Source organism: Ictalurus punctatus, chromosome 11 (genome assembly GCF_001660625.3).
Source record: "Ictalurus punctatus breed USDA103 chromosome 11, Coco_2.0, whole genome shotgun sequence".
Lineage (NCBI taxonomy): Eukaryota > Metazoa > Chordata > Actinopteri > Siluriformes > Ictaluridae > Ictalurus > Ictalurus punctatus.
The window spans coordinates 10,516,199-10,543,011 of NC_030426.2; the positions used below are offsets into that span (position 1 = coordinate 10,516,199).

At 43.5% G+C, this 26,813-nt stretch overlaps 1 protein-coding gene across 5 annotated transcripts in view; it reads left to right on the top strand.

The window, feature by feature from the left end:
- The window catches only part of plxnb1b (plexin b1b), a 98,616-nt gene that overhangs the window by 17,082 nt on the left and 54,721 nt on the right, over window positions 1-26,813 (top strand). For 3 of the 5 annotated variants that reach the window (XM_053683656.1, XM_017479953.3, XM_053683659.1), the window contains exon 2: window positions 13,988-14,065. The exons of 1 other annotated variant lie outside the window; for it this stretch is intronic. The gene's annotated coding sequence lies outside the window, so the exon portion shown is untranslated. Of the gene's footprint in view, window positions 1-12,752; window positions 12,905-13,987; window positions 14,066-26,813 lie in introns of those variants that run through there. One more of the 5 variants, XM_053683655.1, reaches the window with a different exon arrangement.

A 26,813-nucleotide genomic window follows, 5' to 3' on the forward strand; every position in this document is an offset into this window, starting at 1 on the left:
AGGGTGTTTATATACGCCTGTTTCATATGGCAGTTTGGATGGTGGAAGGAGATTGCCCCACTTCCAAAGAACTGAGAAGACACGGGAGATTTGTCTGGTTGGATTAGGGACTGCTCCTCAGGGAATGATCGATCTGATGAACCGTAGGTGTGAGGATAACTTCTAGCGCTTCTAAACCAAACAGCGCTGTGGAAATAGTGCCAACGTGGAGGATTATGGGTAACGTGTTGTGCCGGACCATCCGGTTGAAAAGTGGCATTAGTTCTAGGAGTCTGATGAAAGGTTCACTGTAATAACTGTTGAGATGCGATACAGACACGTAGTGGATGTATGACACAGCCGTGCAGTCTCGCAGAGTGTCCTAGTCTGAGCGAGACGACTCCAGCCTCTGAGTTTTAAGAAAAGTTAGGATCGTTAATAATTTCTCATTCTACTTTTAAACGGTGTTACTTTGTGCTCGAACGCAGTGAATTAGAGCTTCATTGTTTATTTACAGTGTCGAAAAAGTGTTAACTAATAACTTTTTAGTTGTTTCCCCTCTTTCCCCCCCACCTTTTTAATCCCCATTAGTCTTTGTATATCTCTCAACACTCAGCTACACAGCAATAGTTATCTGACTGTCTATTAACATTCCTTCCATGAAACTTCAACTGTGTGTGTGGTGGATGGACGGGAAAGACTGTCCTAAGGCTAGCAGGTGTCCTTGACTTGTGTATATACACACACACACACACACACCCAGGAGGTAAGTACGGGTGGGACCCCTTGCTGTTTTATTCGGCAGTGATTTTGTTCACTGCCTCAGTGTGAAGCTGAATGGATCCTTTGGGATGGCTAGCATTCTAAGTTTAACTCGTGTATTAAGCAGTAGTAGACTAGCGTAAAGCTGCAGCTCTTAAACAATGAAAGTTTTCTTTTATTGGCAATTATTTCTTTTTTTCCTCCCAAAATACCAAGTGAAGGACTACGATCATTGTTCCACTCGGCTGTGCAACTCTCCACTAACTACATATATATAAAACGTGTTACTGACACCCATACGAAGGAACGTATGACACATCTGACCTGCAGAGTTTGTTCACATTATTACAGGTCAGACTCCTACTAAATTACACGGGTAGATCGGGAAACTGCGTTTTCCTTTTAAAGCGCCCCCCGTCTACACTGGCGTTTTCAGAACGCTCGCGTCCCTATACCGCGCATGCGTGAAAAAGCGTATCGTGTTTGGGTCTGTGTCATTTCCGTCAGGGGTCTCATATAAAAATGCAGTCCGAAGGTTGTACAAAGTGACGTTAATCTTTAAGAACGCTACAAACTGGATCGCAGCACAACTGCAGTACATCATCGTCCACCATCTTGTTTGCGTCGAGTTGAACAGGTCACGTGACGAAAAATCGTTGTTTTTGAACAGCTCGGTTTTCTCAGTGTATACTACAACACGAAAGCGTTTTCGCTGGGCAATAATGCAGAGTCTCGGTGGACCAAAAACGTAGAGAAAGAGACGAAGCGTTTTCAAATCTATCCGGATTTTTATAGTCGCAGCCTGAGCGAACATTTGTACACATCTACCGTACATATTTTTTTGTCATACTCTTAAACTGCCACTACACTTGCTCGCAATCTTCCGTTTTAAAATATCGCGATAAGCTATTTAATCGTCCCAAGCCAGCCTAAAAAACCGAATGAAAACGAGTGTTTCCACCACTTCAGGTTTCTGAAGAGTAGCGGAGGGGTTGTAATGTTCTCAGTTCTGCAGTCAGGAAGTGTGCTTATCGCAGCAACTCAGCTGGAGGGTGGATTTTTTGGGTGATTCTGCAGTAATGTACAGTGAACAGTCTAGTACAACAGCAAATCTATTTATAAAGCGTTCAATTCGATGCTTCATTGTACTTGATGGCTGCGTTCGGAATCGTGTACTGTGAAGGTACTTACTGCTCGGGTGTCGATACAGTACGTACCGATCAGTATAAGTGTGTAGTATGAATACAATCCGGACTTACTACATCCGCCATGTTGGCATCGTCATGTGACCTGCGACTTCAAAAGAGCCGACACGCTTCCTTCCGCCATTTTTGATTCTGACAGCCTTTCTGCACCAGTCCCGTTGCCTTATGGGATAGCGCAGTGTCCATGGTTCCCTACTGCAGAATCTCAGGGGAAGCAGTAGACCATCCGCGTATCTCTCACACTGTTTTATGAGTACGGGGAATTCCGGCGTACTACTCCCTTTTGGTGTACTTTTTTTTTTCTTTCTTTTTCTTTCTCCCCCTTTTTCCCTTTTTTCCTCCTCTCCTTCCCCCACTCTTACTGTATAGTAGGGGTATTTGGATGCAGCATCTCTTTGGGTCAAAATCTCTGTCCCTCTTTTTTTTTTTTTTTTTTTTTTTTTTTTGACCATTTCGGCCTAATCTCTAATAAATAAACACACAAACAAATAAATAGTTAACTGATATTAAATATATGTTTGTCTAATGTCAGCTAAGTCATCCATATATCGACCGATTATATTTCACATGTACGAACTCAAAGCGTTCAGCGTTTTCCGTGGCAGAAAGTGAGGGAGGCAGCACGAGTCGAGAGCATGAGCGGTTGCGGGAGACGGTGGGGACAGGAAGTGTGACCTTAATATCGAAGATTTCAAAACAGTTGCACAAATCATTCCAGAACCATATGTCTATTGATTCATCTCCAATTTTATTGCAGAGGAAAAAAATCCAGACTTTTTATACTGTATTTTTTGAGCCACAAGTCGTATGAGAGGAGCTCAGTGAGTCAGTCGATGAGTAGTAGTAACCGTAAAGCACATTGTGATCAGAGATTAGTTGTATTTTATAGATCTGTGCTCTTCTGGTCTGCCTTAGTCTGTCCTTTTCATAATGACCGGCCTACAGTACTGTGGTGTTTGAGTAGCTACATTAGATGACCCTCACGGTAAGGGCAGAGGTTATCCCGGGCTCGATCAGAAGCCGAGCTCTTTGGCTGTTGCTTTCATGGAGCCGTCGCCCGTCACTGTATACGGGTCGCTGTGTAGGGTGTGCAGGCTGGACGGCTCTGAGCACAACCTTCCCTCTGCACAGCTTTGCTTGCGTTTGTCCTTGCCGTTCGTGTTCGTCACGAATGCCAGCTCTTTTAGTGATCCATAAAACCAAGTTAATCTTCTCCCGTGTTTAATAGTAAGGCGAACGTACAGATTTGTCCGTTAGAAATGGTTCCGGTGAAATCCGTTTCGGTACGTTGTGTATTGTACTCGGATATAGCTTACTTATCCAAAGGGACTCAACACACAATTCTCAGCTTATGACCAGCTGAATCGCATTAAATGATGTACAAATGCAATATAACGTCATTTTGATCGTGTAACGATGTATATAAAGGCGTCATGTCCTCTGAATGAATGAATGAATGCCTTTTATTGTCACTATACATATGTACAATGAAATTAAGAGGCACTCCTTTCTGTTCCGTGCAAACATGTACATTCAATACACAAGAAGAATAAACAGATAATACACAGATAAATAAACAAGATAAATAAACAAAATAAATAAACAAGATATGCAAGATAGATCGATATTGGGGTGGATGGGGGAGGTACTATGAAATGCACAGTTTTGAGACACTATATACATATGCTGTGGACTCAGTACATGTGTTTGTTTCTCATGGTAATAGCTTTCGGGAAGAAACTATTCTTAAATCTACTAGTCCTGGTCGGTTGCTATGGAATATTTACATGCGCTTGGTTTCGAGTAGTTACCGTGTCGGGCTTGGTATTCATGAGCCAGCGGGATCGGGCTTTTCTTAGAAAGTAAAGTCATTATTGTGCAGTCCTCTTTCATTATGACCGTTTTAATCCACACGGCTACCGCGGGTTTAAAATCGCAAATGGTCGTTCATTCATAATGGCACCCATAAAAGGCCATGTGTAAAGCACGAACGGTAGTCTGCTCACACACACACACACACACACACACTGGTTGTGTGGTAGGTAAAGTGAAATCTGTGCAAGCAGTAAATTGAATCCTCGTCTCTCCGCTTGCTCTCCTTCTCTTTTCTTCTTTTTTCCCCCGTCCTCAACTTCATATCTCTCCCAACACATCTAAAGCGGCGCGCTTTTTCCTCTCTTTCATATCCTCTGTGTCTCTCAGGCCGTGTGCCTTGTTAATTCTTTGATATGTGCAGGCATGCATGGTCAGTGTGTGGCTTTGGCACATTCCTCCAGTTCAGGGGTTAACCCAAAAATGTTAAGCAGTGGCTTCCAGATATAAAAACACACACACACACACACACACACACACACACACACAGGCTACTGGCAGTTATATTGTTTTTCTATCGCAGTCTGTGCCTTTTCTTCACCGAGGCATATTTGTACACGAGGATTTTTTGTGTGTGTGTGTGTGTTTGATGGAGGAGTTACCATTTGAAGCAAGTCACGTCAAGTAGCATTTATAGTCATCTCAACCATATACAGCTGATCCAGTACACAGAGCATATATATTCGAGACGATGCTGTTCGAGATCGTGTTTAACCGGGTGACTCGGGACACGGTCATGCTTAAAGTTTGGGTTCCGTTACGTGCTCGAAGATGACGTTTGGCGATGATTGACGTACATGTTCGTGTGTGAGTAAAAGGTCAGGCCGTCTGACACGTCCCCTTCACCCTTGTTGCAGCTCAAGAGTGTGACAGCAGAGGCTCCACCACATCATTCACAACCCAAACTAGTTCCTGTTTTGCATCACCATTCCACTAGAGGGTCCGCGGCCATTACGTAAAATAACAGGACACGTGTGTTAGTCACACTTGATTTGTCCATCACAATATGAATGAATTTAAAATACTGATAATAGCGACAACACGCAGTGACCATTAATACCAAGCACAACAGGTGTGCATTTTTGATGGCAGTGTTTTATTTTTTTAAACCTGGCGGAGACACACGCACCCCTTTAACCGAGTTGTGCGGGTGCCGAAAGAAACAGTCTAGATTCGAGATGCACGATGCATCGGCCGATGAGAATAAAGTTTTTTTTTATTTGCATTTCCTTCAAGATTGTGGAATTAATTATTATTAATTTCTAAGAAGGTATTAAAGGCAGAACTATCGGGTATCGGCATCGGCAGACATCACTCTGAATAACCGGTTATCGGTATCGGCTGAAATGTAGTATCGGTGCATCTCTATTCTAGGGCTTTACCTCATTTTATAAAGGTATTATTGAAGTGCATGACATCTCTGGTTGTTTTCTGCTGTATCTCTTGTGAAACAAGCACTTTGTAGATTTGACAAAGAAACAGCAGATGAGATTAGTAGTCATTCTGTGAAGGTTGCTTTTGTCCAACTGAACTCCTTTCAGCGCACCCCAAACCAGTAGTTCTTGGTCCATCGAAAGCTACCAATTCTGGAGCAGGAACTAAAAAAGGTTCTTGGTATTAGGGAACCTGGAAATGTACCCAAGTTCCTGAGATTTTTCCTTATTTCCAAAAAAAAAATAAAATAAAAACCCCTCCAGTCCAGAATGATCTCATTTTATAATCCAGACCAGAGAGTGTGTAAATCTATAGTTATTGATCACTGTGGTTTAGTGATTGATCAGTATAGCAGCATGTCCCAGATAACAGACCGGACCAGAACTCTGTCCACTGTCCTCCGCTCACCCAAATGCAGGATGGATGATTGGAGAGACGGGTCCGATGTAAAAAATCTTTTACACCGAATATAATGATATTAGAGTAAAATGAATTATTCCCTGTTCCTCCGTTAACATCTCTACTTCTGTTTTATCAGTATATAGTTTTTTTTTTTAAAGGATTTTGAACAGCTTTAATGTATCAAAAGGTCTATGAATAAAGTTTATAGTTCTAATATTTATAAGCGACAATATGAATTTAAAGGTGTAATAGTCGATTTTTAGAAAATTTCCCCGGCCTCAGCAAGTGTATCATCCGCCTGAGAGAACTCATTTGGAATTATGGTCCAGAGGGCTTGTTTGTGTTTGGAACGGTGTCTAGCCAGTCGTTTTCTAGAAACACTGTTCACCCCGCCCCCATTTCAGTCTGTTCAGAGATAAATAAATAAAAAACCAATGTAGAAAATGACTGAACTCAGCAAGCGCCCAGCGCTGCCAGATAATTCTCATGTCAGGGGAATAAACATTCTGTGTTTAAAATATGATGTAAAATCCCAAATAACATTTCCACAAGATGGAATAATTAGTACTGACGAAGGGGATGACCTGCAGCGAGTCTTATAAACGAGTACAAGCCGAATTGTATGTTCAGTGCCGTAGCCTGGCTTTAAAGCAGCTGAATTGCCTATTAGGTACCGTAGCTTAAAATGCTAGCAATGCTGAAAGGCTAATACCGAATCGTTAAGGCATATGAGACCTCAATATAAAGAAAAGAAAAAAACAAGACCGAAAACTCTCGACCATTCTCATTAATCAGTACGAGCTGAATTTCTTGAGTTTATAGTGTTATAACTTGAAAGGTTTGACAGCGATGTCATTAGCGAGGACTGTCATGACGACTCTAGTTGAACCGAACGAGTCAGGTCCTGGGGGGCGGAGCTTAGTGAAGTTCTTGTTCATTAAATCTTGCCCAGTGGCCCTTTTGAAGATGATGTTGAAGAATAGGTTTGGACTGTGTAACAATGTCCAAGTTAATTGTCATTTTCTGGACCAAACTAAAGAGATGATGTAGTTGCAAAGTGTTTTTTTTTTTTTTTTGCAACAGTTTAGATTAAATCCCTCCTGATGTTTGTTCTTGATTAGACATGTCTGCCATACTGTAGACAATGGCCCTGTGTTCTTTAAAGATAACAAACTGCCAAACCCTGCAAAACGAGGTCATAATTAAATGAGTATTTACTAAAGCGCAGAAGGCCCACATCTGCAGCCGTCTCGACGAGTCGATGTTCCTCATCGCTGACGTGATTCTGCTGGAAATGGAGCACAGACTGAAAGTTGCGTACTCGTGCTCCGCACGATGACCGCCGAGTTGTGGAATTGGAGCGAGCAGTGTCGTCGTGCTGCGCGCCCCACGGTTTGTTTTTGTTCATTCAGACAGAAAATACCTCCGCGCTCCTCCTCACTGTTTTTTATATTCCTTTTTGGTCTTTTTGTAATTAAATAAGAAGTCTGGGCGGGGGTGGGTGGAGAGAGGGGGGGGGGGGGGGGGGGGGGGGGGGGTTGGATAGGATGGTTGGCCTGCCCTCATCGCCAAAATACTGAATGCTTTAAAGAGTTTGCTTTGCTGGTAAACCTACACAAAAGATCTTTATGAGAAGAGACCTGATTTGCCTGCTTTACTGAATCGCTCGTGCGCGTCGTGGATGGAAATCTACGTGGTATTGTGCAATTTCAACTGAATTCACAGTCTGTATCGATTCTCTGGCCGACAGGGTGACGCTTCATTCTGAGGGGAAGCATTTGGTTTTTCGATGTTAACCGGCAGTGACATGTTTGTTCACTTTCTTTTATTCTTTCTCGTTCTCTCTTTGTCACACACACACACACACACACACACACACACACAGTGGTGATGGTTCAGGCATGCACTACTGAGAACAGGACTTTCTTTTGGTCTTTCGAGGTCTTTACTGAACACTATGTAGGAATATTTAACCAAACTATGATTATCAGGCCAGTTTTAATCAGAGGATTAAAAGCTATATATTTTTTATATATATATATTACACACACACACAGACTGTCTCTTTCATGTTCCTTAATTTTGCAGAAATGTGTTTGTGTGTTTTAAGTTTATATGGAGGTCGTGAGACGTGGATTTTGTGTGTGTTTGTCTGGCTAAACGAGATATACACGATGGAAACTATATATGAATAACCTGAAATGAATACCACACGCCACACGCATGCACATACTCTTTATTTCCTCTTACGTTAGTGATGATTTTTGTTTTAACGGGCTCTCTGACGTTAACTGTGCTGTAACCGTATAACTAATTACAATGATCACCTTCATTTGGGATTAGTCATTTGTTCCAGCTCTAAGTCTTTGTTGATGCTGATTTAGTACTGGGATTTAGCGAGCCAGTTAGGCACGGGTGATACCTTATCGTCGGCGATGTAGCGGTAGAAATTCTCCCCACAATAAGAATGAGTCTCCCGGCGACGATAAGTTGATGACGTATTTCTGGGTGCGACCCGTTCGCAGCTCACGTGCACAGCGAACATGAGTAGGGCGGAAGGCGCACGTGAAGCTGAGGAGGAGTCTAATCGCTAAACGAGGAGCTACTGTACCTCTACAATCTGGATCTGGATCGGTTACAGAAAATCCCTTTTACTTTTAGATCAATGTTTGTGTTCGAGACTCTCAAGACTGCATGTAGCGGTCACTTGTAGCCAAAAACACTGGTGAACGATGCTATATTTATATCGTCACCGATATCCTTATCGCAATAAATACCGGAGAATATCATGATATCGCCCATCCAACATATCCATATCGCCCATCCAAACTAGCCAGTATTCAACTATGAATAAGGCTGCGTCTTTGTTAATCCGGTTGGATCCGAAAACTGCGTTTTCACTTTAAAATGCTCTCCGTCTACACTTGTGTTTTCATACGTTTCCCAAAAATCGCTCGTCAACTCCGAAACGTCTGAGAACGCTCGCATCCCGATACCGCGCATGCGTAAAACCGTATCACGTTTGGGCCGCGTCACTTCCGTCAGACGTTTCATATAAAAATGCGGTCACAGAGTGACGTTAATCATTAACAAAGCTATCAATCCGGATCGCGGCACAACAACCGCAGTACAACATCGTCCACCATCTTGTTTGTTCTGAGTTGAACGGGTCACATGACTGAAAATACCATGGCATCGTTTTCGCATATCGCGTTTCGTTTTTTGAACGAAAAGAACATCTTTACTTTCACGCTATCCGTCGTTACCCAGATGAGCACGGGTTCCCTTCCGAGTCCGGTTCCTCTCGAGGTTTCTTCCTCATTTCATCCTGGGGAGAATTTCCTCACCACCGCCGCCACCGGCTTGCTCACTAGGGTTAAATTCACACACTTAAAATCCGTATCCTGTGTTGGTATTATTCCTGTAAAGCTGCTTTGAGGCAACGTCCATTGTAAAAAGCGTTATACAAATCAAACTGAATTGAATCGAATCGTCTCGGTGTGGACGGAAGGCCAAAGCGTAAAGGATGTGTTTTCAAATGGATTAACGCAGACATTATGTGACTGTGTGTGTGTGTATATATGGGTGTGTGTGTCCTGGTGGAACTCTTCAGAGAGGTCAAAGAACACACACACACCCTATTAACCTGCATGCAGTGTCTTTGGCAGATACAGTGTCTATAACTGCATGTTGATGTCTTTAGTAAGATAATGATTGGCTAAATAGCTCGGGTCCTATTTATTTATTTATTTATTTATTTTACTTTTTTTTTTTTTTTTGCAACGTGACTAAATTGAAACGTATAGCCCGAGCGCTCGGTCAGAACTGCGAGAGTCTCTACGTACATCTGCAGTAGGAGAGTGTGACCGCAATAAGGAAGCAATTATAATGGTATCGGTAAGAGCTGCAGCGTGCCAACAGGGTGGTGCGGACACTCATGCGCGCAGGATATTCCAGAGTTAAACTCGGGACATAAATGCAGAGTGGCAACGTAAGAGAGAGAGAAAACCAGCAAAGCCAAGAGTTTTTATGGGATAAGTATAGCTTACTGCGGCCAGCTCACACTGCCATGGGTTCACTGGACGCCGTGGCTTTTGCGATGTGATGACAGGACAGTTTGTGCAGGGTTTTTTTTTTTTTTTTTAAATTTATAAATGGTTTTGTATATGTCTGTGTCGTTCGTTTTTTTTGTTTTTTTTTTTGCACCTAAACAAAATCCCGAAGATGAGTGGCGAGCCAGCCAATGTCGGTTCCAGTCCTCCGATTTTCCTTTCACATGAACAGTGTCTGTGCAATACCAATCCACTTTCAGATCTTTTTTTTTTTTTTTTCCTTCTTTTTTCTGTCAGCTGAAAAAGATTATTTCTTTTGTCCAGTCGTGTGAATGTGCAAAAAGCAGGATTAATGTTGGCATCCATTAAGGCTTCTCTACCGTAAGATTTAGGATCATAATCTGATTATAGCGGTAGGCGAAAAGCACCTAGAACACCACGCAAGCAGCAACAAGTGTTTCCTTTCAGTGTGCCTTTTTAAAACGGGAGCGCTTCGCAAGCTTCTAGTATTTCTAAACTATTTAGCTCAGACTTTTTTTTTTTTTTGTTTTGTTTTTGTTAGTCTTCGGCATCTTTTGGTATGGTTTGAAAAATAAAACGTTCAATCTATCATCAGATCTGCTCTGGTGTCGATCACCCCGATTGTTTTGGACAAGCGCTTGGGCATTGTTTGGAAGAGGAGGTCTTTTTTCCATGGGAATCGGTGCTATTGTTTGATACGGCGTGCAGAGGTTATTGTTTTTGAAAGAAAGAAAGAGACAGGCTTCAGATTCTTCTTCCATCTAGTCACTGTCTTGTTCTGATTGTTCTAAGGGTTCAAGGTTTTGGGGGTCAGAGCCAGGACGTTTGTGCTGGAGGTCTGTAGCAGAAGAAGAATGTCGTCACCTCAGAGAGCGGCAGAAGAGGACAAAGCAGTGACCGGGGGGTGGGTCGGGTGTTGTGGGGGCGTGTGAGTGTTTGACATGGAGTTATTTCTGTGATTATTGCGGCCAAAAGTGCTTGAATAGTGCTGCGGGCGATTTATTGATTTCATTTTATTTTTAACTTTGTGATGCAACTACTCGAATCGGCGCAATCGCCACCACGCAAAATCGCTTGGTCTTTCGCTGTGATGTCTGTCGGTAAACGAGACCTTTTAGCTGTACTCTTATTCGGTGCAAGCGAATCGAAGTCGGCTTTGGCCGAACGCGCGTCGCGATGACGTCACACGACGCGTCTAGGCTCGAACCCGCGGTTCTTTTTTTTAAAAAATTGCTTGATTTTTGCGTTCATCCTGGAGGGACTGCGTTATGCTGCATTCGTCCTGTAATAACCAGAAGAAGAAACAAGACCCCGGGATGGTCTCGTCATCTCGGACATCCTCCGATGTTCAGCAAATGACTTCAAATCAGCACGGCCGCTCACAGCCGTAGGCCTTCCCTTTAAATGAGATACTCTGCGTGGACGTACACTTCAGTGCTTTAGATCGATCAACATACAGACGTATGTAGTCGTGAGATCTATGGCATCGGCGACGCGGTTCGCTGTTTTGAAGAGGAAAATACATGTCGCTCGTCACAGTCAGGTGGCACAGTTAATAACGAAAGACCAGCATGGAGGTGTCCATGTCTTAAAGGGGAAAGTCCGTGGTAGGTACACTGTTACACTATTATTTCTCACATCAAATCTAATAATAGCTGCAGAGTGCGCATTCTTCAAATGATTATATGAAGGAAACTCTCGGCTGGTTTAAGCTGAGGCTGGAGCGCTATGATATGAAGCACAAACTGTAATTTGTGCCTGCAGTTTTCTGAACTGGCTTTTATGTTTCGTTTTTTTTTTTGTGTCTTACGGTCGCCCTTTTTCCCCAGCCTCATTTATTTGCACAGAATGGGTGCAGTACCAAAATACAACCAGGCATTCATTTAGGGTTATGACATCATCCTGCCCTCATCACCGACTGCCAAGAGAGAACATGGCTGCTACTGTCTGCGAGCCCAGTCACACCCGCTATTACATGATCGGGCTTTACGGTCTCTGGGGGCCCTAAATGTTCTCTCAGGCTTTGTTCTGTGCTGGCTGAATGTCACCTGTGGCAGTGCATTACTGGACAAGAAAGAACAGGTTTAGGAGGGAGAGAGGGAGGGAGAGAGGGAAGGAGAGAGGGAGGTGTTAGACTGTGCTCTCTGTAGGGAGGAGGTATCGGGTGAGGACATGGATGAATCACAAACCTGACTTCTCTTCCCCCCCCCACTTTTATTATTTCCCCCGCACATCACTCTCTCTCAATAACTGTCCTCGTCATCGAGTGTAATCGACTCGGACCGTCACAGTTCACAAACTGGATCTCCTTTTCTCCCTAGAACTTCATCTGAAAGACCTTTGTGTGTTCACGTATCGTTTCATGTATTCACGTGACGCCGTGCTGTTTATTTTCCCCCTCAGGTTGGAAAGGACAGAAAGGGACACTTTTGCACAGCAGAAGCAAGTCTGGAAGCCAGTTAGTCTATGTCGTACGTGTCGATGTGCCGATAATGGTGATGATAATAGCCCAGTAAGCACAGGATTGTGTCCTGCTGACGTAGCGCTTGGAAAGCCTTGCACGACCAGTAACGAAGACTATTCTTGTACATGTAGTGCAGATAGTTATAATGGCTAACAAAGGAAAAACGCAGTGTGCTCGAACCATTAAAAAGTTGCATGGTGAGATTGTTTGCTTAGCTTTTTTCCACTTAGTGTTCTCGTTTTCCCTGTAGATCCTTCATTGTGGCTCAAATTACGTATGCGAATGAGACTTTATTATAAAGCCGGAGCGGTCAGATGTGAATCAACACCTGGAGTGTACTTTAGCGAAGTGTATGAGCTTCACTAGCTTTTCGTTTCTTTATATACGGACGATAATAAATCTGGGTCTCATGGATTCTTGTGCGGATGAATCCGGCGGCTCAGCTGAAATAGTTTGATTCTGGAGCTGAGCCGTTTTTATTATTGCTCAGCAAGTGTCCTTCCTTAACCGTAGCACCGTCTGGGAGGTTTTTCCACCACGTTCGACTCCAGTCTCCGTAGCATCCATAAACAAGTCTGGGCCAGCCTCAGTGAGCTGGTGTGTGCAGCTCTGAACTAGACGGTTGAGGTTTCATAATGAAGTGAAACCCACAGCGCGGAGTCGTGTCTCTTCACACAGCACTGGATTTCTCGACGGATTTCACCACGAGACAGGTTTTTATTTCGAAGTATAACCAGAATAACCGTGATGGGAATGCAGTTCACGAAAGGGTGGGAGTGGGATTAAACCCCGCCTCGTGCACACCTCTACACTTCATGCAAAACGATATGAAAGGGGTAACATTCCACTAAAGCAAAAGAAATAATCAAAGCAAATTCCTCGGTGCAGTCCTGCACAACGTGCAGTTGGCTGTAGAATTTGTTGCATCTAGTCTGCAATATCTCCAGACTAACAAGGTATATTTAGCCTGACTTCTTTATCATCTGCCGGAGTTTTACTACCGGAGAGGAGATGTGTTCTAGGAGTCGCTCCGTTCATCCATCCGTACATCTTCTGTAACGCTTATCCTACACAGGGTCGTGGGGAGCCTATCCCAGGGGACTCGGGGGAGTGGAGGGGGACACCCTGGACACCCTGGACGGGATGCCAACCCATCGCAGGGCAAAAGTGCGCACACACACTCGCACACCTATTCACACACTATGTACAGTTTGGACATGCCAGTCATGCCAGCCTACAGCGCATGTCTTTGGACTGGGGGAGGAAACCGGAGTTCCTGGAGGAAACCCCCGAAGCACAGGGAGAGCATGCACACTCCGTGCACACGGGGCGGAGGCAGGAGGTGTGAGACAAACATTCTAACCACTAAGCCACTAAACCAAGGAGGAAATCTCACGCTTGTATCTCTTTTTAGAAAAAGCTTGCATCAGGGCTAATAACTGCGAAATTCTTCTTTGTGAAGAGAGTTCCCTCTTTTTTTTCTTTTTTCTTTTTCTTTTTTTTCTCTCTCTTCAAAAACGAACGAACTAAATAAATAAATCGTGTCCGAAGCACAAGCTCCCTTTAGTTCTTTCTGTGTAATCGATGTGGTTATGTAACATGCGTAAATATATGCCGCTTCGTGTGTTTTGCCGTAGTGTTTAAGAGCGACTGCGAACTGTTCCGTGCTGTCGCGTTTCGCCGAACACTTTTTCACTCCGGTTAGAACATGCGTGGACGTGAACGCTAATCACAAGCCCAACGTTATGTCCTAATTGTAACTGAGTCATTCCTAAGCGTCTGTGTTTCTCTCATAGGTTGGGATTGCTGCTGCAGATACTGAACGTGTAGCTCCTGATCACAGGGCAGCCGAAAGAGAACTCTGAGCAGCAGAGGTAGGTTCATATCTGACTTTTTGGGCTTTATTGGGTTGGGTTTTTTTTGTTTTTTTGTCCCCCCCCTCCCATTGTTTTTACTTAGTACTGAGGTTTTAAAAGGAATGCAGACATTTCGTGTTCAAGGGTCAGGCTGAACCGTATCAGACTACAGGCTGCTTCTTGAAAGCACATTAAGGTAGAGTTAGAAATATTTTTGTCTTGACGACCGTTGTGTAATTTCATCCAAACTAGTCTCTGAGCGTTCTGGACACCAGAACGCGTTCTTAAGACACGCACGACACACAAAGCCCCCTGCCCGTGCGCCTTAACACAACACTTTAATCACAACACAAACGCTTTTCCGAAAGCCACAAGTGTTCCTAGTGTTAACGTTCTGCTTTTATTTCTCCTGGAGCGAGGGCACGGGGCGGTCTTCCAACAGTAGCATTTATCTGTTTGTTTTCATATTCCTTTTCCTTTGGTTAGCTCTCTCGCCCCCTCGCCTCCTCCTTCGCCATCACGCTTTAATCTGGGCCTGAGCTCTTGTGTCTTTCTTGCTTTGTGGTCTCTCTCTGACCGTGGTTATGTAAACTGCTGCTGTTTCCTCTTTTTGCCTATATATGCAGTCTTTTTCTCTTCTCCTGGCTAGGCACACACACACACACACACACACTCTCAAACCCTCTGTTTTGATTGTGCTGGGAAATTTAGGAATACAGTTGACATGCGTCGGACGTTACATTGCCGGACCATGCAGAGTAGGTTGGGACGCATCTACCTTCCGTCACCGATTCGATCCTCTCCGATGATTCTGGTTTCGTAGTGCTTTCGCACGCCATTTGGTGGTTTCACGTTCCGCAATCTAATTGCCGCAGTTCCTTTTTTCCTGAATCTGTTTCATATATTTAGTGCGTCTACTATTCATCGCTCGAGTGTGTGGCGCTAAATGAGATGCCGGTGTGACCAGTTATGCTTCTGCTTCTGCGTTTTAAAAAAGGGATTCATGAGGAAAGATATGAGGCAAAGGTGAGATCTGTTAAGTATACTTAAAGGGATAGTTCGCCCAAAAATGGAAAGTCTCTGAGTCATCAGTTACTCACAGTCGTGCCGTTCCAAACCCGTAAGACTTTCGTTTGTCTTCGGAAGACATTTTTAATGGGAGATTACTGTGCCTCCGTTTACAGTCCTAGTAACCAAAACCTTCAAGCTCCAAAACGGCATCGTAAAAGTAATCCATGTGACTCCGGTGGTTTTAATCCCAGTCTTCTGAAGCAATACGAATGCTTTGTGTGTGCAAAAAAAAAATCGAGTGTTTATTCACAAGATATCTTCCGCGTAGATCTCCGACACGCGTTCACGAGAGAACCACGCCGCACGCGTGTCGTGTTGACGCGAGAGCGGACCAAAAAAATGACAAGAAATCCCCAGACGTCCTTGTTACAAAGATTGTCCTACGTGACCTCATTTATGTACAGCATCCCTCTGCGTCTGCCGTAACCAGTGCAGCGCTTCCGGGGCCGGTCGTATCACGAGAACGCCCGCTCTCGCGATACACGAAAGCATCCGTACCGCTTCATAAAATCGGGATTAAAAAAAAATCACTGGAGTCACATGGAGTCGTACCTTTATGACGCCTTTATGAACTCTTTTGGAGCTTGAAAGTTTTGGTTACTGGGCTGAAAGGGGTGGGAGAGAAATCTCCCTGGTTTCATTAAAAATGTCTTCACGTGTGTTTTCCGAAGACGAGCGGGTTTGTCTCGACATGAGCGAGTTTTCATTTCCTGGGTGAACCATCCCTTTAACGCTAGTACGAGTGGTACCTTTTGGATTGTTGGGAGAATTCCTTTACGATCGAGTCGGTCTAGCTAGCTTGAAAGGTTAGAGCATGACGGAAACAATAGACGACAGGGGCAGGATGGATGGAGAACTAGGTTTGAACACACAGGTTTCCGTTGAAGCCGGAGTTTGTTTGCACGAATATAAAAGGTATGTGTGGCTGTGTGTGTTGTGCTGATTTGTACAGGAGTTACTGTGCATCAGGAGGTTTCCGTAAACCGAGGCCAGTCCTTTTGCCCCGTCTCTGTATGTTTACTCAGCTGCTCTCACTTGAACAAAAAACATGCGCGCACACACACACACTTGTTCATCAAAATATATTGCTGCACTCACCCACCTATCTTCTTTGTGCACCACACACACACACACACAGCAGAGATTAGCTCCAGCAGACAGGCATTAAATTACACACCGTGATCAGGGACCACAGAGTGAATAGAGAGTGTGTGTGTGTGTGTTTGTACTGTGGGACATAAATCAATTTTTATCTGCGGAAGAGGAAGTCTGTCCTCTTTAATCTGTTCATCAACACTTGAGAGCAACCTGACAGCCCGTGTAACGTGATCACTAGCACCCTCCATTGCAGTACACTTTACCTCCATGCATGCGGAACGTTAAAGCCATGCCCATCACCTAGAGGTACAAGATGACGATGTCCGAAAATCGAATCACAACCCGTGATCTTTGCGATCCATTTCCACGGCATATACTTCACTATCCAGTCATGCTGTTTCAGTCGTTCCTTTCAGTTTGGTTGAATTATTTCACATCTCTGCCAAACTTCGTATATAAATGTACATTTTAAATGTTTACTGACCACTAAAGGCCGTTAGGTACTTGATAGTGGTGTGTATATAATACTAATATATGTTCTTACATTTCAGAAAAACTTTTTTGTTGTTGTTTTGGTTCGCTAGGCCATTTGTCATGTTTAAGTTGTTAGGTCGCGCCGATTTTTTTTTCTAAGCACGGGTGGACCAATCACTAACCTGGGGCGAGCAGATTTTTGTCTGCACTATTTAGTCTTTTTATTTATAGTCACCTGGCAGACACATAGGAGTCTACACAGCCCTGTTCCTGGAGATCTACCTCCCTGAAGACTTTAGCGCCGAATGTAATCGTACCCACCTGACCATCTAATTGCCTTAAGAAGTTCCTTATGAATTGAAACAGGTGCGTTAGATTTCGGTTGGAGACCAAACCTAACCTACGTAGGTCGGTAACAAAAAAAACCTCCCGTCTCTGGTTTTCATTGGCTGCTCGCAAATGACGTGTCTTTTGACCCGCCCTCAAACGCTACAGTTGTGGCTGTGTGCTGAAAGAGTTAGGGTCATGTCTAGAAGACGACGTTTTCTGGACTCCCAAAGGATGAGGACGTAAAGCGTCAGGGGTTAAAATTCATTTTAAAACCGTACGACGGCAGTTCAACTCCGACCTCCGTTTGTGTTCCCGTCATGTCACTGACGAGTGCTTGTCAAATCTAGCTGAAGTCAAACGCGGTATTTGCGAAACGATTATTCATTAAAGACGGGGGCGGTACTCACTTTATTTGGACCATCTTTCGCCTCTGGATCACAACCTGTAAGTGTGATTCAATATTCATGTATATATTTTCTACCGAGTGTTCCAAATTCGTCGTTTTTGTGTTGTATACGTGTACAGCCAGTGCACAGCTGTTAGCCTGTTAGCTGTTAGCCTCTGCTAACCGGCCAACTCGCGTTATAGTCAAGCGGCTTACAAGCTTACCGCCGAGAGACGTCCTGTTCTCGGTGGTTCGGGATTATCTTCCGAGTCATCATCATCAGACCCTGGCTCAAATCGGTAAGGAAAAAAACGACATTACGGAGCTGAAACTCGGATATGGTAGCGGCCGTTTCCCTTCCGACACGCTCTGTAAGACCAATCACGACAGACTGGGACATCTGACCAATCAGAGCAGAATAGGCTGTCTGAGAGGAGGAGTTTAGAGTGAACAGTTGGAAATACTCGTGTCTTATTGGCTGACAGACTCCGTTAGTGTGAAGGGATAAAATGGATTTATTTTTAACCAGTAAAGGGGTTGGATTTGAAACAGTATCATCTGGTAAAGAAAGTGTGTAAACAGCTCTGCCAGAGCCACATCACCCTGCAGCTCTCGCCTAGTGTAACACTGAAGCTAAGCAGGGTTGAGCCTGGCCCGTACCTGGATGGGAGACCTCCTGGGGAAAACCAAGGTTGTTGCCGGAAGTGCTATTAGTGAGGCCAATAGGGGGCGCTCACCCTGTGGTCTGTGTGGGGCCTAATGCCCCAGTATAGTGACGGGGACACTATACTGTAAAAACAGCACCTTCTTTTGGATGAGGCGTTAAACCCAGGTCCTTAGTCTCTGTGCTCATTAAAAATCTCAGGACACTTCTCGTTAAGGAGTAGGAGTATAACCCCAGTGTCCTGGTGAAATTCCCCCATTGGCCCTTATCTATCATGGACCTCTCATTGGTGTCTCTGAATTGGCTACATCACTCTCCTCTCCACTAATAGCTGGTGTGTGTTGGAGGTTCTGGTGCACTACGGCTGTCGTCGCATCATCCAGGTGGATGCTACACACTAGTGGTGTTTGAGGAGATTTCCCCCATACAATGTAAAGCACTTTGAGTGTCTCTCTAGAAAAGTGCTATATAAAGGTGACTGTTAATGTCTATATGAGTTCCAAGTTACGTGAATATGATCTGAGCGGAGCATAAGGACAGATCATGTTCTTTACATGGCGCTGTAGCAGCTAAACCCATACAGCGAGAGCTTAGTCGTGCCTCCCCTTGGCTAGTCTAGTCTCGTGTTAGATAAAAAAAAAAGCAATGTTAGCCAAAAAGTTTATTTAATCGCACCGGTAGTCCTGCATACATTGATAATGCTAAATCCAACTTTTTGTCAAGTTTCACCCATTCGTGAAGCAATTAGCCCCCGCATGCAAGGAAAAAAATGCATGGAAACGGATTATTCAGAAGTAGGTTTTAAAAGAATCGGTGTGTGAGTTCGGCTAACGCCCCTGTTCGTCACCGCTCCAGCCTGCTCGTTTGTGATTAGAAATCTACATCTGGATTTCTGTAAGTCTTCTTTATGACAATGTTTACTGTTCAAAGTGCTGTTCCAATAAAGCGGAGATGAATCGAATGGAACCGAACCGAACCTGACAGGTTGTTGATGCGGTGTCTGCAGTGGATTATCCAAATCCAGCAACAACAAAGCGTTATGGCATCAATCACTTGCTCAAGTGATTAACGGTGGTGTTGTACACGCACTGACATGACACATCAAATGATTTGAAAATGCATCATTGTGTGTGTGTGTGTGTGTGTGTGTGTGTATATGTGTGTGTGTATATATATATATATATATATATATATATATATATATATATATATATATATATATATATATATATATATATATATATATATATATATATATATAATATCTCACAGTATTGTCATCAGTCATATCGCACAGACCTGCTAGTCACACAATTCATCACATGAAAGGAATGTTGTGTTCAGTTCTACCCTCTATTCAGTGTGTGTGTGTGTGTGTGTGTGTGTGTGTGTGTGGGGAGAGTCGTTGTATGGCCACGGGCAACGCAGTTGGATGTTCAGGGGATCTGCCTAATGTTGTTGAGCGTACAGACACACCCTTCACCCACACACACACATGCGCACGCACTCACACACACACGCGCGGTCCGGAGTGGGTTAAAAAGGGCGTGAGAGGAACTGCCTCCTTAATTGAATCAGATTCTTGTGTGATCAGTGGAATCAAAGCTCAGCAGTTGTTGACTCTGCGAAGCATGCATGTACATGTGCCACTGCCTGATCTTTCTGCTCTTTTCTCCTTCACCTCACACTTGTTGTTCCACGGGCCACGCCTCTCCTTCTGTGCGTGTCTTTCTCTATCTCTGTTACCCTTTTCTCATGTTTCTTAGCCCCCCCCCCCCCCCCCCCCCCCATCCTGTCTGCTTTTCCTTTTCATCCATAAATCCAAGGTGACCTCGTCCCTGAGTATGAGCTGCGTAGAAGCAAGACGACTGTTATTGGAGTAAGCAGACGTGAGTAATCAAATCAGCTCGTCTATCATCTTGTTGTCCTGTGCTCTTGAGCCGTGCCTTCCTTTCAGACAGACGCGGGCCGTGTACTGTCTGCTCGGTGGACACGGAGAGAAACGGAGACAGAATAATGGACGTGTGGGGTTTTCAGAGTTGGGGAGGCCGTGAAACAGAGAAGTGAGAGTGAGAGAGAAGTTAATCTGACGGGGACACCGTTTCTCCTCGTCATCTAGTCTCATGTCTGTTGCAATGTCACCCCCATCTTTCTTTCTGTCCCTCTTTTTTATTACTTTGATGTCTGGTATTGCAGTCATTGTCCTGAATCATAATGAGTTGAAAGAGCATTTATACAAAACACACACACACACACACGCGCACATTTGTTTCATTCATTTGTTCATTCTGTGTCTGAGTCACATCCAGGTGTATTTTGTAGCTGACTCTCAAGGACTGTGCGAGTGTGTGAGCGTGAGCGAGTGCGTGAGCGGGCGAGCGATCGTGTGTGTGTGCGAGAGCTAGTGTGTGCGTGTGCAAGTGCGTGAGCGAGCTAGGGTGTGAGCACGTGCATGCGAGTGAGTGAGAGAGAGAGAGACCATACCTGAGCTGTTATAACATTTGCATAAAGGACTCATTTGCATTTCTTTACAGCTTTCCTATTTACCTCTCTATTGCTGACAGCTTGATAAAATGGGATAAGAATGAAGGACATAATTAGTGAATAAAACTAATTTGGCAGTGGGGTCTGAACTTCAGGAAACAGAAAGGCAGAGGTGGTTGTGTATGCCTTTTTGGATTTGTGTATGAATACCGAGTCCTTAATTTATAGTGTTGTTTTAAATATCCATCAGAGCTTCCATATTTGTTTCAACGCCGGATTTCATTTGAATTGACATGACACGGTTCATATTCTACTGCATCTCAGTGTCCTATTATACTGCGCTGTTGAACAGTTTCATCAGAGCTGCTTTGCCCTGCTTCAGAATTCGGACATCAGCTACCAGACAAACCGCATCCTTCCATCCATCCATTCATCCATTCATTCATTCATCCATTCATTCATTCATTCATTCATATATTCATTCATCCTTCCATCCATCCATTCATCCATTCATTCATTCATCCATTCATCCGTTCATTCATCCTTCCATCCATCCATTCATCCATCCATTCATTCATCCATTCATCCTTTCATTCATTCATCCATTCATTCATCCATTCATCCATTCGTTCATCCATCCATTCATCCATTCGTTCATTCATCCATTCATTCATCCATTCATCCATTCGTTCATCCATTCATTCATCCATCCATTCATCCATTCATTCATTCATCCATTCATCCGTTCATTCATTCATCCATTCGTTCATCCATTCATTCATCCATCCATTCATCCGTTCATTCATTCATTCATTCATCCGTTCATTCATTCATCCATTCATTCATTCATTCATCCATTCATCCGTTCATTCATTCATCCATTCATTCATTCATTCATCCATTCATTCATCCATTCGTTCATCCATTCATTCATCCATCCATTCATCCATTCATTCATTCATCCATTCATCCGTTCATTCGTTCATCCATTCATTCATCCATCCATTCATCCATTCATTCATTCATCCATTCATCCGTTCATTCATTCATCCATTCATTCATCCATTCATCCATTCATTCATCCATTCATCCATTCATTCATCCATTCATCCATTCATTCATCCATTCATTCATCCATTCATTCATCCATTCATTCATCCGTTCATTCATTCATTCATTCATCCGTTCATTCATTCATCCATTCATTCATTCATTCATCCATTCATCCGTTCATTCATTCATCCATTCATTCATTCATTCATCCATTCATTCATCCATTCGTTCATCCATTCATTCATCCATCCATTCATCCATTCATTCATTCATCCATTCATCCGTTCATTCATTCATCCATTCATTCATCCATTCATCCATTCATTCATCCATTCATTCATCCATTCATTCATCCATTCATTCATCCATTCATCTTGTCTATCCTGGGAACACAGGAGTTGAGGCAGGAATACACTCTGTATAACACCATGCACACGCATTCACCATTCACACGGCATGTTTTTGGAAGTTGGGAGGGAACCGAAGGGAGGAGGGGTTTTGCAAAGCTCCACACCGGCAGTAACCTGAGCTCAGGATGTTCCATTATATTTGTAGTGTCATGGCGATTAGCATGAACAACAATTTAGAATTTTCCCTCTGCTGAGAAATGAACAGGAAGCTGCTGGGGACGATGTTGGGGCCATCAGCAATTGCCTTCAGACCCTTTTGTGTAAACAGGTTTTCGGTTGTTTCCTAAAACATGATGTCGCAGTGTTTTGTGATCTCCGTACATGCACAACAGATGCACTAGATAGAGATTAGGTTTGAGAGAAGTCTGAACGGTTCCTTTAAGGGACCTACACCGGGTCTATGGATGAAGGATATTCAGTGATGTGTGTGAAGTGAAAGAAGCGTTTAAACTGTTGGCTTATTTTTGTAAGATTGGAAGAGCAGTTCAGGTGTATTTTTTTTCTTTTTTTCTTTTTTCTGGTTTTGTGTGTTTTTTGTCTCGCTCTGCTTTCATCTTTGTTTCGGTGCGGGTGTGATGCAGGCGGTGTTATAAAAGCCACTAACAGACACCAGTCTGATATGTTCAGAGATGCTGTCAGGTGTGTGCTTGTGTTTAGGTTAGCGTGTGCATGCGTGTCAGACCCGTCTCCCAGAGGACAAGGGAAGCGTCTGGTTGCCCCTCCCCCCACCTCTGGACCCTGGGGGCTTCAAAGCCAAGCTGACAAATTGGGACCCGTCTTCTCACCTCAGGATCCTAACTGCACAGACCCCTTCAATTACGTGTCTTCTCGAGAGCATCTGATTAGACCATTAACTCGAGCCCGGTGATGGAACAAGCGGTCCGGTTTTATCAAATGCAAATGGATAAACATAGTGGGTTTGATGTATTAAATCTGATAAGTGCACACGAGGAGATCAAATAAATAGGATAAGGGAGATAGATGACCTGCCTCCCGCATTGGAGTGGGGGTCGGATGGAGAACGAGGCGGCTAGATGAAGGTGCAAGAGCCTTCACTCAAACGTTTATAATCAGTCCCTCCAGGATTTCAGAAATGAACACAAAATCAAGCAAACTCCACAGTATTCAGACGAGCTTGTAACGTCTTCCAAACAGTTCCACTTTCGAATCGTCAGTCCACAGAACATTCTCCCAAAAGGTTTGAGGATCATCATGGAGTGTTTTGGCAGAATTCAGATATTCTTCTGGGTTAGCAGTGGTTTTTGACTTGCCACTCTTCCATGGATGCCATTTTTCCCCCAGTGTCTTTCTGATGGTGGAGTCATGAAGAGTGATGCAACCTTTACTGATGCAAGAGAGACCTGTAGGTCCTTTGATGTTGTCCTCGGCTCTTTTATGACTTGCTGGATGAGTCGTTCCTGTGCTCTTGGAGGAATATTGGAAGGTCAACCACTTCTGGGGAAGTTCACTACTGTGTTTTTTTCCATTTGGAGATAACGGCTCTCACGGTGGTTCTTTGGAGTCCCAGAGTCTTTGAAATAGCTTTGTAACCCTTCCCAGACTGATGTATTTCAATCACCTTCTTCCTCATCGTTTCTGGAATTTATTTCAACTTTGCCATAGTGTGTTACCGCGTAAGACCTTTTAACCAACTTCACGCTGTTGAAAAAGTTCTATTTTAGTGTTGATTTGATTGAACAGGGTTTGCAGTAATCAGGCCTGGTTGTGTCTCGTCCAGCTGAACCCCATTAGGAATGCAGTTTCATAGATTTGAGGAATTAGTAACTACGGGGGGCAAATACATTTTCACACAGGCCCAGCTGGTATTGGATAACATTTTTGCTTCAATAAATAACATCATTTAAAAACAGTATTTTGTGTTTTTGTGCCTTTTGTTTTATCTTAGATTTAGTTTTAATTTCTGAAACAGTTTAATAATGTTATATACAATACAGAGATACAAAAAAACAGAAGAAATCAGGATGGGGCAAATATTTTTTTTATTATGTTTTTATGTTTTTTTTTATGTTTTTTTAAAAAAAAATTTATCTTGTTTGTTTATTTTAATCTATTAGTATTTTATTTAGTTTTGTCTTTTTATTGTATTTCTCCTGTTTTTGCACCAGCCTTCCTTTGTACTTGCTTTGGCACTGCAAGCATACAATTATTTGTCATACCAATGAAGCACAATGAAAACTGAAACGGAGAGAGAGCGAGATCGAGAGAGCGGGGGGTGTGCTGGGGGTGGGGGGAACGGAGAGGGTTCCAGATTGTCTCATTTGTCCCCTGTAGGAAGGGTGATGGGAGTAGGCAGACAATCTATTGTATTTTAAATGAGGAGGGAAGCCCTCCTACCCTCCAACCAATACTACTCCTCATTTCTCCTTCCAGGGATAATCTGAGCGTTTGATGGAACCCAGCTGTTAGAAAAGTCATTTGTCATTTCTTCAGTCATACCCCCTGTATTCTTGCACCTAGGTTAGTCCAGGGTTTACCTCTCCCTTGGGTACACATGGGGCAGACCATTAAAGCACAGATGGTGGGGGAATCCCTGTGGTCTTAATCAGCGAAGTGGAGGTGTTTGGTTCATGAGTTTCAGACTGTATGTCCTAAAGGATTTCCTCTCAACCGGAACTGCCAGATCTGCATGATTTACGTTTTTTTACCATCACAAAGCTGTTGTGAAGTGAGTGTGGGGGTGTGTTTCTCTCTGATTCAGATTCATGTAGCTGTATTGGCATGATAAAAGGCATTTACGCTGTCAAAGCATTGGTAACAGTAAAATTACAGGCTAACACATTTACACACAATTAAAAAAAAATAAAAAATCTCTCTCAAAGAAGCTCTCTGGATGTTTGTCTCCATTAAACCGCAGTGTCTCTCAGAAGAGAGGATTCATTAGTCACCTGTTTCTTTTCTCTCCCTTGAGTTAAAGTAAGTGCATCAGTGCGTATGTGTGATGTTGATGAAGGCTGCTGTCCTTTGACCCCTGACCTCTAAGTAACAGTGTTGAGATAAGCTAACATGGCAGCGGCTGATGGATGACGCTGTTATAGAGGGAGCGTGAGATTTCATTCAGGAGTGTGAGTAAACTTGGACTGTGTGTGTGTGAGTGAGTGAGTGAGAGAGAGAGACGAGCGTTCAATTTACAGTGTCTCTGTCCATAATTTTGCAGGAATGTCCTTCATTAACTGGAAGCTGAACAGATCTTGAAATCCACTTTACTCCCATGCTTCAACTCTTCCCAACAAAATTAAGAAGACAAACATGTCTATTTATTACTTCCCTTCTGGAAAGTCTAAAAAAAAATAAATAAATCAATAAAAAAAAAGTCTAAAGAATTGATTACAAAAATCCGGATGAATGTCGGGCTAAATTTCAAGATTAGTTAGTACAGTATGTTATCTAGTCAGGTTGGTCAGCAGGCTTGAAACACTTTGCCCCTAAAATTTGCACAAGTACAGAGCACCTGTATGCTGTTCCTTGAATGCAAATGGGGTGCTTCTACCTTCAACCTAAAGGGCTAATATAACTCCTGTTCTTTTCCGGCCACAGCCTTCAGCATCATGAAGGTTACAGTCTGTTTGATCTCTCTTCGTCTCTGGTTCATCTGTAGGATTATTTCACTTTCACTGTCACTCAGATAACGTCACTTTAAAAGTTATTCAAGGGTTTCGTTTGAAATGGTTAGTGGCAGGGCTTGATGTACGCGTGTGATGAAACATACCAGACTCTGTAGTGTGATCTAGGATGGGGCTTGCAAGACTGGATGCAACGTTAAATTAGATAGATGTAATCGATTCGCTTCACTTGCGCTGTCTGACTCTCGGTCTGCTGCATTTTATGCGCACCCTGTCTTACATTCAGTATCACTCCAAAGCTCACTAGCCAATGAGAGCAAAGTGCTGTTAAGCCCCGCCCACACGAGAGGTTCGTGCCAGAATGACGAGCGTAAACGAAGACTCTAGCAGCCATCATAAGCCATGATTAGTGAAAACAAAGCTTAGAAAACTCTTGATTAAAGAACGCTGTTCATTTGAAGACCATGTGAAATTTTGTCCACGGAGTTCACCATTTTCAGTTTTTTTTTTCTTTTTTTTTTTTTTTTGTCTTTGCTCTCACCGTATATTTTTGTCCATTTTAAAAATGTCACGTTCATTACTTTTGGCACAAACTTAATTTCCATAGAAAATCAAACCTAACTGAAGATCTCAGAGCCTCGGCGATGGGCTTGCCGAGAATCTCGCACCGCTGACCCGTCCTCTTTACGAGAGCAGTAGCGTGTAGCGTGCACTAGGCTTTACTCTTGGCGCGCTCTTGGCTCAACATGGCCGACGTGTGAATAAGACAAATCGCACACTCGCTCTTATGTAACGCGCATGACCGTGAATATGGTGCCTGGCAACACGGACTGTAAGAGCACATAACCTTTAAGTTGATAAAAGCAGAATTGAAGTCGTGAGGGATGAACACATTCATCACTCCACAGGAGCTGGAGAACCCTCAATCTCACTTTCCACAAGCCTGCACTCTCCTGGCCCTGCTCCATCTATCTGCAGCTTAAAGACCTGTCTCTTTTTAAATGTCCGTGTATACAGAGTGACTTGTGTTAGGAGACTGTGTGTGTGTGTGTGCATCCTGTAGCATACACTTATTAAGCACTCAAAGACTGCTAGCTGTACTTGAAGTGGGGGTGAGGGGGGTGTTAGAGCATCAGAGTTAATATTAAACACCGCTGAGAAGCTTTTACTGAACTCGTTTGTGAAATAGAGAGAGAGAGAGAGAGAGAGAGAGAGA